General features: G+C 43.1%; 1 pseudogene; it reads right to left on the bottom strand.

Annotated features, from left to right (window-relative positions):
- Positions 1–8,428, bottom strand: part of LOC109897204 (GDP-mannose 4,6 dehydratase-like) — a 163,864-nt pseudogene extending 155,436 nt beyond the window's left edge.
- Between the last annotated feature and the right edge of the window lie 5,461 nt (positions 8,429–13,889).

Raw genomic sequence — 13,889 nt, 5'->3', positions numbered from 1 at the left:
CGGCCAAAACAAAGAAATACAAAAACATAGAAAAAGGAACATAGAATGCCCACCCAAATCACACCCTGACCAAACCAAAATAGAGACATAAAAAGCTCTAAGGTCAGGGCGTGACAACTGAGTCATTTACTGTATGTTCTTATTCTTATCTTTTATTGTTTCTTATTGTTGTTGCATTGTCGAGAAGGAACCTGCAAGTAAGCATTCCATGTGTATCTCGTACATACGACTAATACAACTTGAAGCATTGCATTCCCTATGAACAATTCAACTGTTGACACAAATCAGCTACTTTGACCATTTTCCCAACCAGTTAGACAAAAAGTTATTGAAGTTCAACTACTTCATTTACCACAACAATTATTTTAAAGAACTGTCATCACTAGATGCACCATCATATTTATCTTCCCTAATAATCACCTAAAACTTTTTAATTCCTCGCTAGTTCCTCCCTTCAAACACAATAGCAAGTCTTCAAATTCAGAAAGCCCCCCCCCAAAAAGTTGCAAAATTATGATATATTTTCTCTCCTTTCAACATTCACTACTTTTTATGATGGACCACAACAACCAGAAACAGGATGTTAACAAAGATTGAATGGATGAATGGATTTACAGCAGAGAAAAGGACAGAGCATCTGACTAAAGTTACACTGCATATGGCTGTCAAGTCAAGGTGAGTCCAATATAATAACATTTGAGTTTCTATCTGACCTTGAACAGCATACCTGTGAGTTTCCTACAGTATTCTATTGTTTGATCATTACATCATCATTCAGATGACATCTTGAATGTAGAGTGAGCTTTGCTTCCTGCCATGGAAATAGTATAAATATAGCTGGCGTCCCCATTCACGTCATGATGGCATAATAGGTGGACTGGCTGTCATTGCAAAGCAGGAAGTCAAATTTGTGCTAAAATATGTGCTGAGATTTGTTGATTCAACTCAACTGATATTACAAAAAAGATACTCCATTGCATGAGCCACATCAGTTAACATAATTTGAATGAACATTCTACGTGTAAATTATTGCACAGGATCCTACCTTTTATTCCCATCTTCTGACAGAAGACCGCTTTGTCATGTCTTTCTTCTTTCAGTTTTCACACCGCACCAATTGTAGTTTAGACATTATAATTCGAACGAGAGTCGTGTAGCCTATTCAGTTCAGTCAGCATGTCGTTCTTTACTCCACAAAAAGAATGTTTGAAATGAAAACAAAGTCATCTCTAATCCTACTTTCGTGTTCCTAGCTAGGTTGAAGATGATGTTTCCTAGTCTGAAAAGCACAACAGGATTGCCAACCAGATGGGGGTTTACTACCGTGCAAGGCAGCCTACAGACCATTAGAGAGGGTCAAATATAACTACATGTAGACAGACAATGATATAGTAGTCTATCAAAGTAATCAGACCCAATATTATTTTTCAAAATGTAACTTTGTAACTGCTTTGCTTTTAAATAGTCAAGTTAAAGTTTTGAACTTCTTCCACTACCACTAAAAATACTTTTAAAGAGATAAAGCAAGCACCACAAATGTACTTCATGTAAATTTAGCATTTAGTTTGTGTATATGTATTGTACATTGGGGCAATAACCGAAAGGTTGCTGGATCGAATCCCCGAGCCGACAAGGTAAAAATCTGCCGTTCTGCCCCTGAGCAAGGCAATTAACCCACTGTTCCCCAGGAGCCGAAGAGGTGGATGTCGATAAAGGCAGCCCCCCCCCCCCCCCTCCCCAAGGGGTTGGGTTAAATGCGGAAGACACATTTCAGTTGAAGGCATTCAGTTGTACAACTGACTAGGTATCCCCCTTTCCCTTTCTAATGCACTGTTGTAACATTGTAACATTGTAACACTGCACGCACTATAACACCTGTAAATCTGTGTACCTGACCAATAAACTTGTATTTGATTTGAGGTGTGCTGAGAGCTGATACATACTAGTATGAAGCCAATCAGACAGACATCAAACGAGACCGACAGACCGAGAATTGTCAGTCAGACAGAAGTTTTAAAAGGATTCAGTGCTAGTCAGTGATCCTGTAGGGTCCCAAGCTACTCTGTGTGAGCTACTCAGTAAGACTGCTGTGTATCTTATTACAGGGCCAATATGGAGTCCATTAACTGTGTGTGTGGCATGCTAATCCCCACACCGTATCAGTAAACGAGCTGTGTTTGTTATGGCTAACTGGCTAAGCTAACCATTCTAGAGCTAGCAGCCTAGCCGCGGTGTAAACCACCCAGGCCTGGAGATACGGAGTGATTCATTGTTTGCTTTGGTTCATGCTGGATTAGTTCAAAGGTTATTTTTCCTTGTCAACTTTCCTGAGTTCTGATTGCAGAACCTTTCTACAACAGAACAATAGGAATCCCCTGTTTATTGGTGGAACAGGCAGGTGTTTAGGAGACGAGGTAAGAGAATCCTGAGGATAAATGCCACCTGGGATCAACTCATCATCCTAGCTTTGAGCTGACCTGGAAACATAGCTCTTTGTTCACTGAACGACAAGGAACGGAGAAGGGTGAGAGTTAGCGAGAGAAAGAGAGAGATGCTCTTTGTTCACTGTGGCAACCTCATCAGAAATACAATAAAGAAAGAAGGATAGAAGTGAACATTGGAGACGGCAGTTAGAGAGAGAGTGTGTGTGGTCAGATCACCCTTCCAAGTTTTTTCTTTCCTAGTAGTCACAACATCAGACCACACCACACCAGAACAGTTACTGGTGTGACTGGTGCCCAGTCAGACAGACAGAGGCCAATAGCAATGGGACTCAATGTTTTTGGATCATTCTAGAAAAACTCCCTGAAATAGATAGGGCCAACCGTCGTCACACACACGCACACACACACACACGCATGCTAGGGCTGTGACGGTCATGGAATTTTGGATGACAGTCCTGACTGCATGAGCTGCCATAGAAATTGTATGAATAGAACTTGCATCCCCATTCAAGTCAATGATGGCGTAGCGGGTGGACCATTGCGAGTGTACCCCGTAGGAGCAAAGCAGGAAGTAAAATATGGGCTAAAATATGGGCTGTGATTGGTTGATTGAACTCAACTGATATTACAAAAATACATTCCATTGCATGAGCCACATCAGTTAAACATAATTTGAATTGAACATTTTACATTACCATGGAAATGATTGCATCACAATACCAGGAAGTCATTGCATGTGTACCCATGAGTTTACCAGTCAAATTGCCAGGGTTAAGGATGGTTTACAGTTGGTCTTTTGACATGTCTGTAGACAGTTGTCACGGTGACATCATGAACATTCTATTGTCATTCGACATCAAACTTGTAGTTGTCATTATGAAAAAGTAAAAACACAAAGCGACAGACTCTGCATGACATTAGCAGCCTGGCACTGGATTCACAAAACATTACTTGCAAAAAAACATACGTTTCTTAAGGGGGAAAAAAATAAGTTCATAAGATATTAAGTGCAATTCTTCAAAATGTTCTTAGGGAATTCATTGTTTTCTTAGGAACTTCGTAAATATCTTTCCTAAGAACTTCGTAAATATCTTATTATGTGGCATTGACATTAGTGACGTGCTTGAAACCAATAAATAAGCCTATTTGACAGGGATGATAGGATTTGGCCCACTATAATAAAATGCTGAGATTTCCATATAATTTCATTTATTTATCTCCTTTATGTCTCAAGATTATTTATTTTTTTGGCCCACAAACACTTCATGTAGAAAAATAAACTTGATTTTTTTCACACAATATAGCCATCAGACTTGCTATATAAAAACAAAAATGGATAACCAAGGAAAGCGCAATAGAAACTTCAGAAAACAAGTGCTTGAAGTTATGATGGAGGAAATAGCAGACTGGAAAAGGTTGCTGTTGGGGACACTCAAAGACTGCGGGGTCACTGTCGACCGAGACCAAAAAGAGAGGATGGGCAAGAGTGGCCGAGTCTGTCTCTGCCGTTGACGTATGGCAAGGGACAGTGATGCTGCTGTAAAAAATGTGTGGTCTGACATGAAGTTGGCTGCTAAGAAGAAGGGAGCTGAGAGACCATTCATGTGGACCAGCTGGAGGAGAAGGTGTTGTCCCTGATAGGAGAGATGGTGGTAGAGGGACTGCGCGACCGGTAAATTAGGTAGCAACATTAGCTAGCTAACGCGTAGCAACATTATAGCCAACATAGCTAACAACGTTAACATTATCTAAGTTAGCTCGTCAATTCGCAAAGAAGAACTTGGCTAACGCAAGCTATTTAACACAATGTATTGTTAATTACTAGCTAGCAGGATAATGCATGTTTAATTCGTTTTCTTGCTATATTTAAATGCCCGGAAGCCACATGTGTCTGTGGCCGTGGCGCAAGAAAACATTAATGGGTACAAAAGTATCCATTTGTCACAAGACAAGGGTTTAGCTCTCCTAAAGTTAAGTACATTTCCAAGAAGATCCTTAACATTATTTTCAAGCATCCCATTTTTTTTATCTTAGGAAGAAACTAGGAAAAAACGAATACTAGCTAGCAGGCTAGGTAGTTCAAATAATGACCAGAGTGAGTATAGCTTGACAACGTTACTTTTTATTCATTATTACAGGAAAAGATACCACATCAACTTCATTATTTACAAGGTAATGATGGCGAGTTGACAGAAAATAGCTTATGGTTGTGAGTGCGCCAAAATAAAAGTAGGTAATTCTGTCTGACAATTTTAGAACTCCTGCAGCTCTCGTCACAGATGGATTTGGACTTGTTGCTGTAGCAGCCCAGTAACCACGACAACGGATGTTGCGACAGTCACAGGCACATTCACTTTTTTTCATGTCTGTGCAGCATTCCACCAGAGTAAAAATTAAATGTAGTCTTGATCAGCTACACCTGTCACAGTCTAAGTATAAACCGGCGTTTAGATGTTCCGAGGCTGTACTATTCATAAAATGTCTATGTCTGCTGCTGCTGCTGCATTGTGGTTATTCAGGTTTTTTAAAATAAAATGTATTCCGGTTATGACGCACTCACTCCGCCAGGTCACGGTGGCACGCTGGAACAATGGCATCACAGTGTTTCCTGAATGTTGGGGTGGAGTTGGAGGATGCGGTGATGTCATCGCTACAGAACCTTCTTACATCATCTTCTCCCAGCTCCATTAGTGACTAATGACCGTGTGGTGCTGGAGCAGGGAGGGGCAGCAGGCAGGTAGTGAATGGCCCTTTAATATCAAACAAATACATGCACATGCACACGCATGGACATACCCACGGCATGTGACACACACACACACACACACACACACACACACACACACACACACACACACACACACACACACACACACACACACACACACACACACACACACACACACACAGAAACACAGACACATAGTTCCAGTACTTTGCACCACTCAATTATATATATATTTTTAATAGAGTTGAATTCCCTGTGGTTTTATGAGTTTATAAAGGACATGAAATGTGCTGTGAGGGATGGGAGAGTCCATTATAGCCACACACACATACCCGCATGCACACCAGCACACCATGGACGCACGCACGCACACACACACACACCTACACCACCTGAGGGGTGACAGAGGAGAAGTCCAAAACCCCCTCAGTGCGACGGCCGGGGTCCTAAATGGGCCGGCCAACCAAAACGACACCCTGGGTTGAGAAACACAGCATCAAGACGTAAAAGTGTGTGTGTTGGGAGGGAGGGACGTTTCACCACATCAGACAGAGGAATCTGATGAGAGCTTTCATGGTTTATGAACAACAGCAGACATACCTCTGAGAGGAGGAGATGCCAAGATACAACATCCTGCTAGAACGATGCAGAAAGAGTTAGGGATGAGGGGAGAGAGATAGAGAGATAGAGGGGGGGAGAGCTCCGTTTGTAGAGCGTACAACGCCAGGGTTATGGGTTTGTTTCCCACAGGGGACCAGTATGAAAAATGGATGCATTCACTACTGTAAGTCGCTCTGGATAAGAGCGTCTGCTAAATGACTAAAATGTCAAATGTAAATGTAAAGAGAAAGAAAGAGAGAAGGTCAAAAGAAAGGCTGAAGAGGAGGGGGGGCAGTGTGCGTATTGTCCAAATAAGTGTTCTGGGGGAAGACCAGCTTCTTAGATTTCATAGGGTCAGAGGTTCAATCTGTCTGTCAGTTTGAGTGTCTGTCTGAATCCATCCCTCCTTGCATATCTCTCTGTCTGTCTGTCTCTCCACTCGTCTTTCTCACTCCCTGCCAGCCCACACTCAGTCCCTTATTCAAACTTTCTTCATCGCTAACTCTCCCATGCCTCTTTCATTCTAATGCTCTATCCCTCCATCTCTTCATCTGTCTCTCAGACAATTCTCTCTCAGTCAGTCAAATTACACTTCTCACCAGTCAGTCTCAATGTCGGACTCTATATGCTTGGAGTAACTCCAATTTAGCTCGTATAACCGTTCCCACACCCTGCCCCTGATTCACCCGTCTCTCTAGTAAACCATTAGGATTTACTGGCCGACCCCTGACCTTTGACTGCGGTCGTGGCCTGGGCTTTCATTAGGAATAAATCATAAACACCTGAACAGGCTACCCGGGCACAGAGGAGGGTGTGTCTATGTGTATGTATGTCCGGTCATGTGGTACTCATTTCAGGTCACAGTGGTGTGTAAATCAGGTTAAACCAGTGCTCACAACCTCTCTAACCTCTGGGCTCACAAAATAAAAAATCCACGGTATTTACCACAAATCTGTGGTAGTATGTGTGTGTGTGTGTGTGTGTGTGTGTGTGTGTGTGTGTGTGTGTGTATGTGTGTGAATATTTAATTCACAAAAACAATCCAAAAAAGTAAGGCTGAAAATAGTAAAAATGGGCATCACCCATAGCAGGCATGGCTCCAGCAGTTAGCATATATGACTTATGAGCGCATCATGGAACATTGTAAGAAGTTTGCTACAGTACGGGAAGTGAGCTATAATTATAGGCAGTGGATGATGAGGATCCCGTTGACAGCAAACAGGTTATAGGCCTCCCTGAAGTTCACCACGATCCAGGCATACAGTTTAGCAGAGAGAGAGAGAGAGAGAGAGAGAGAGAGAGAGAGAGAGAGAGAGAGAGAGAGAGAGAGAGAGAGAGAGAGAGAGAGAGAAGCGAGAGAGAGAGAGAGAGAGAGAGAAGAATCGAGAGAGAGAGAGAAGAAGCGAGAGAGAGAGAGAGAGAGAAGAAGCGAGAGAGAGAGAGAGAGAGAGACAGGGAAGAAGCGAGAGAGAGAGAGAGAGAGAGAGAGAGAGGAAGCGAGAGAGAGAGAGAGAGAGACATATGAATGTGCAACAGTCAAGTCATAACATTTGAGTCCTGAGTCCAGTGGTACTACAGATGATGTTTCACGGGACTTCAGTCTAATGATGAGTGACTAGAAGCAATCACAAGACTGATAACGTCCCCTCCTCCTTTCTCTCATAGTTTCCATCGTTCTTTCTTTGATCTCCCTCACCATTTTCATCGTCTTCCTATCAACCCCTCCATCCTTGTCCTCCCGCTCTCTCCTCCCCTTCTTTCCTCACCCCCTCCTCTCACTCTCTCCCATCTCCTACTCTCTTCTCTCCTCTCCCTACACCTCTTTGCCTTCCCCTCTCTTCACCCTCTACCTAGTCCTCACCCCTCCTCTCTCCTCACCCTCCCTCTCCAATGATGAGAGAGGTGCCACAGACTCAGGGAGGGAATGGGGGGTAGGAGAGGGGAGGGGAGGAGCCCTGCCCATTGATTAAGCCACAGGGTTGGCACACTGACATGGACAGGAGGTGAAGGGAGGTCACCATAGTTACGCCATGCTCCCCCCACCTCTAATTAATAGTGGAGCGGTCCTGGTTATTATGGAATGCTGCATCCCCTCCCTCCCATACAAGCAGATCAGGTGTCGACAGACAGGCAGGGAAAGTGTCAGGAGGAGAACATTTAGACAACACAGAACATGAAACCTGATATCACTTTGAGACGTGTGTGTGTTTGTGTGTGTGTTTGTGTGTGTGTTTGCGCTGGGCATAAAGGTGTCTTTGTTAAAGTATGACCCACTTCAGTCTTCAGTAAGAGGTTTAGCCTGGGGGAGTGTGTAGGCAACACTGAAGCCTTCTCTGTTCACACATGCATGAAAACACGCACATACACACACACCTTTTTGAAGAGCAGTGCTAGGGAATAGAAGCATCCATATGAAATTAAGCTTGAATGTCCTCTGAGCAGAGGCGTGCGTGCAAGCGTGTTGTGCGTGCATGCGTACGTGTGCGCATGTGTACGTGCGCACGTGTTGTTACCAAAAGGTGAGTGTGGGTAGAAAGGGGTGGACCTTCCCGTAGAGTTCAATAGTAGAGGCCTGGTAGAACTTCACACTCTTGGTCAGTCCACACATCTTTGTAGCTTACAGCAGACGCCGAGCACCAACACCATCCACGTTAGAGTGTTAGTGGAGATCTGACAGAAAGAATGATAGAAAGCGTTCACATCAATACAAATGGAAATCATACTAGTGTTAAAGTGTTGTTCTGATGCGCTTCAAAGGACCAAGAAGTTAAACTTTTAGGCGGTATGTAGTCTGGAGAGTGTGTGTCTCTTTCCCTGTGTGTGTGACCAGGCCCTTTGAGGACAAGACCACATTTAACCTTGTAAAGCCAAGCTGGTCGTGGTCGACACTCCTGGACTGTGCGGCAGGAGCGCTGTCTGCACAGCGGAAATGTGTTGGTGGTTGACTGTGAACACACACACACACGCACACACGCACACGCACATACACAGCCATGTACTGTACATACACACACACTTTGCACATACACATCCATGTACTGTACAGACACACACACTCTGCACATACACAGCCATGTACTGTACATACACACACACACTCTGCACAGTGGAAACGTGTCAACAGTTGACTGCTTCCCCCGTATTGCTACAGGGCTCTAGGATAAAGACCCACTATTTAACATGATAGAGAACAGAGGGGCTCTTTTCGGCTCACTCACACACACACGCAAACACACACATAGGTTGGTTTCGATCACCTTCGATAAAACTTCTCCGTTCGAGCTCAGCCTAATCAACCTTGACACTCCACTCTTTTTGTTGAAGTTTTCATTAACACTGCCCACTACACTCACACTCACACACACATACTACTGGCATTGGGTGGTATTCGTCTACACACACATCTGCACACACTGCCTAGTCAAGAAGTGCTTTCTCCCACTGAGCTGTCAGGAGTTGTTGAGTGAAACAAGTCCCTAAACTACCAGGCTACTACACCAAGCAGAGCAGAGGCGGGAGAGGCCTGGACAGCATCCCAAATGGCATCCTTTTCCCTATATAGTGCACTCTGGGCCCTAGAAAGCCCTATGGGCCCTGGTCAAAAGTAGTGCACTATAAGGAAATAAGGTGCCATTTGGAACACAATCCTTGGCTGTGTTTCTCTGGCTCCAAATGGAACTAGAGGCCTAACAGACCCACAATGCCCTCTTTCATGTGAGGCCACTACCTTAAAAAACGAGTGCCAGCTCTTATAGACAATTCTACCCCTCACCTTTTTCTCTCCCCTTGTTTTTTTCTTGTCCTCTTCCTCTCCCGTCTCACTTTTTTACCCTCACTCCTGTCCTTCATCTTCCTGCCTCCTCCTCTTCGCCCTGTCACGTTTACTCCCTTTGGTTCTTTCCCCAAGCGTTCTTGTTTCTGTTTATGATTTTCATGTCTGTACTGCTAATCGTGTTTGCTTTATTGTTCGATGTTTAGTTTATTATTAAACTCACCACCTGCACTTGCTCTCCGACTCCCAGCATGTACGTTACAGAATACTCACTCTGTTTCTGTTTCAAGTCTGTACGCTTGTCGTGTTTCTTGCTTTGTTAGTTTATTCATTAAATTCCCTCCCTGTACTTGCTTCCCGATTATGAGCGTACACGTTACACCCCCTCCTCCTCCCTCTTCTGTGTAGCCCTAGCTTTTGTCACTCCTCCCCCTTTCTTGCCTCCCACAGACCTTAATGTGCTACCTCCCTTACTTACCTCCCTGTGTGTGTGAGCCTGTCCGTTCCTCTTGTTTTTATTTCGCAGAAGAGGTATGCAGAAGGAACACACACACACACACACACAGGCCATGGTATCAAAAAAAGCTGAGAAGGGCAGGGTCCAGGACTTTTTGACATCTTAAAATCAAACAAATTGTCTTAATGCCTCCACTCGCTGTCATTATGTAAGGTACGGCCGTGGTGCTGACGGCTTAGAGGCCAGACATTTCTGTATGTGCGTGGGTAGCTGCATGGTCGCGTGCGTGTCTCTGGCCGGGCCTCTCGCTCTTTCCAGCCCCCTGATATTGTTCTAGGTCCGGGCACCCAGCCAAGCTCATCATCATTGGGGGTCCACCGGCCGCCAAGCAAATATTGAGACATAAAAAAAAAAGAGGTAACTGTTTAAAAGGTTTCTAAATGTACAGAATACGTGCAGACCCGGGGTTTGGGATACACACAGAGGCACAAGTTAACATACGCGTACGTGTACTGCCTATTGGAATCAAAGCTCTTGAGCAAGGACTAACTGTGTGACTTGACAGATATTAATATGAATTATCTTCGTACTGTTATGCTTTTCCTCCACATACCTCCACAGTGTACGTTTTACCCTGCTATATAGAACACATCCAGCAACCCAATATAGGCCCCGAGGCCAAATACTCTCTATATGAACCATCTAGGACTAGAAGAACACCTTAGAGGCTGCTTCCCTATATGCATAGACTTGAAATCACTGGCCACTTTAATAATGGAACACTGGTCACTTTAATAATGGAACACTGGTCACTTTAATAATGGAACACTGGTCACTTTAATAATGGAACACTGGTCACTTTAATAATGGAACACTGGTCACTTTAATAATGGAACACTGGTCACTTTAATAATGGAACACTGGTCACTTTAATAATGGAACACTGGTCACTTTAATAATGGAACACTGGTCACTTTAATAATGGAACACTGGTCACTTTAATAATGGAACACTGGTCACTTTAATAATGGAACACTGGTCACTTTAATAATGGAACACTGGTCACTTTAATAATGGAACACTGGTCACTTTAATAATGGAACACTGGTCACTTTAATAATGGAACACTGGTCACTTTAATAATGGAACACTGGTCACTTTAATAATGGAACACTGGTCACTTTAATGTTTGCATATTTTTGCTTTATTCATCTCATATGTACAGTTGAAGTCAGAAGTTTACATACACTTAGGTTGGAGTCATTAAAACTCGTTTTTCAACCACTCCACAAATATCTTGTTAACAAATTATAGTTTTGGCAAGTCGGTTAGGACATCTACTTTGTGCATGACACAAGTAATTTTTCCAACAATTGTTTTTCAGACAGATTAATTCACTTATAATTCACTGTATCACAATTACAGTGGGTCAGAAGTGCACATACACTAAGTTGACTGTGCCTTTAAACAGCTTGCAAAATTCCCGAAAATGATGTCATGGCTTTAGAAGCTTCTGATAGGCTAATTTAAATAATTTGACTCAATTGGAGGTGTACCCATGGATGTATTTCAAGGCCTACCTTCAAACACAGTGCCTCTTTGCTTGACATCATGGGTAAATCAAAAGAATCCAGCCAAGACCTCAGAAAAAAAATGTGGACCTCCACAAGTCTGGTTCATCCTTAGGAGCAATTTCCAAATGCTTGAAGGTACCACGTTCATCTGTACAAACAATAGTACGCAAGTATAAACACCATGGGACCATGCAGCCATCATACCGTTCAGGAAAGAGACGCGTTCTGTCTCCTACAGATGAATGTACTTTGGTGCGAAAAGTGCAAATCAATCCCAGAACAACAGCAAAGGACCTTGTGAAGATGCTGGAGGAAACAGGTACACAAGTATCTATATCCACAGTAAAACGAGTCCTATATCGACATAACCTGAAAGCCCACTCAGCAAGGAAGATACCACTGCTCCAAAACCGCCATAAAAAAGCCAGACTACGGTTTGCAACTGCACATGGAGAAATGTCCTCTGGTCTGATGAAAAAGAAATAGAACTGTTTGTCCATAAGGACCATCGTTATGTTTGGAGGAAAAAGGGGGAGTCTTGCAAGCCAAAGAACACCATCCCACCCATGAAGCACAGGGGTGGCAGCATCATGTTGTGGGGGTGCTTTGCTGCATTAGGGTCTGGTGCACTTCACAAAATAGATGGCATCATGAGGACAGAAAACGATGTGCAGATATTGAAGCAACATCTCAAGACATCGGTCAGGAAGGTAAAGCTTGGTCGCAAATGGAACTTCCAAATGGACAATGACTCCAAGCATACTTTCAAAGCTGTGGCAAAATGGCTTAAGGACAACAAAGTCAAGGTATTGGAGTGGCCATCACAAAGCCCTGACCTCAATCCTATAGAAAATTTGTGGGCAGAACTGAAAAAGCGTGTGCGAGCAAGGAGGCCTACAAAACTGACTCAGTTACACCAGCTCTGTCAGGAGGAATGGGCCAAAATTCACCCAACTTATTGTGGGAAGCTTGTGGAAGGCTACCCAAAACGTTTGACCCAAGTTAAACAATGTAAAGGCAATCCAACCAAATACTAATTGAGTGTATGTAAACTTCTTACTTACTGGGAATGTGATGAAAGAAATAAAGGTCGAAGTAAATCATTCTCGCTACTATTATTCTGACATTTCACATTCTTAAAATAAAGTGGTGATCCTAACTGACCTAAGACAGGGAATTTTTATTAGGATTAAATGTCAGGAATTGTGAAAAACTGAGTTTAAATGTAAGTGGCTAAGGTGTATGTAAACTTCCGACATTGCTCATCCTACTATTTATATATTCCTTAATTCTATTATTTTATTTTATTTATTTTGTGTGTGTTGGGTGTATTGTTAGATATTACAGCACTGTTGGAGCTAGAAACAAGCGCTTGGCTACAGCCGCAGTAACATCTGCTGAATGTGTGTATGTGACAAATAACATTTGATTTGATTTGATTTAGAGCTGTAAAATGCGCGCACACACACACACACACACACATGCACACTACTCTTTGATGAGCAGTGGTCCTGTGAAGTCTATAACAGTTAGATATAGTGGTATTGTTGGACTTCCTCTTTCCCCACAGGGACAAATGGGTCAGGCATGAGGTCACACACAGTAGCGTTGATGTAAGCAGTCCTCAGTCTTATGAACAGCAAACTGCCAGATATTGGAGAGCCTATATTGAAATTCCAAAGGAACTGACCCAAACCAGTTGGAGAGCAGCATCACGACCACATCATCAACATTCAACCTCACTGATTCCTCCCCTGATTTTCTATATTAGTGTTTTAGAAATATTTGTAAGAGCATTAAAGAGAAAGCGAACATATTAACCAATATTTTCGAATTCCCAACCGTGAGTCAAATCCAGAAACTGATGCACAATTTTCCTCCACTACAAACAGGCTAATAGAGTGATCACTAAGAGAGAGAAAACTCAACTGCTTATACCTTTGTCATCACATTTGTGTAATTAGGCCATTCAGGGCAAATACAAACAGGCTGAGATCCCCTCAGGAGCAGGGGTTAGGCCTCGCGTACGTACATGCACACGTGCTCAGACAGATCAATTACTCCACTTTTGTGAAGTTGACTCAGCAACGTCCCTCATCTCTGTAAGCATGGTGCCTGGGTTATAGTATGGGCTATGGGACTACATGAGGGGAAATATCATCACTGAAATATCACTATCCCTCTGATTCATACTGCTGTAGACGATATGACAGCTAGGTAAGTACACCTTTTGCTATGATAGTTAGTAGATCTATGAGTCATTCAGGAAGGATCGGGAGTGGGCATTGAGTTTATTCTAATGAACACAAGATTT

The sequence above is a fragment of the Oncorhynchus kisutch genome, linkage group LG10 (assembly GCF_002021735.2).
Source record: "Oncorhynchus kisutch isolate 150728-3 linkage group LG10, Okis_V2, whole genome shotgun sequence".
Taxonomy (NCBI): domain Eukaryota; kingdom Metazoa; phylum Chordata; class Actinopteri; order Salmoniformes; family Salmonidae; genus Oncorhynchus; species Oncorhynchus kisutch.
The sequence above is the reverse complement of the archived record's forward strand: the minus strand, read 5'-3'. Positions and strand labels throughout refer to the sequence as shown.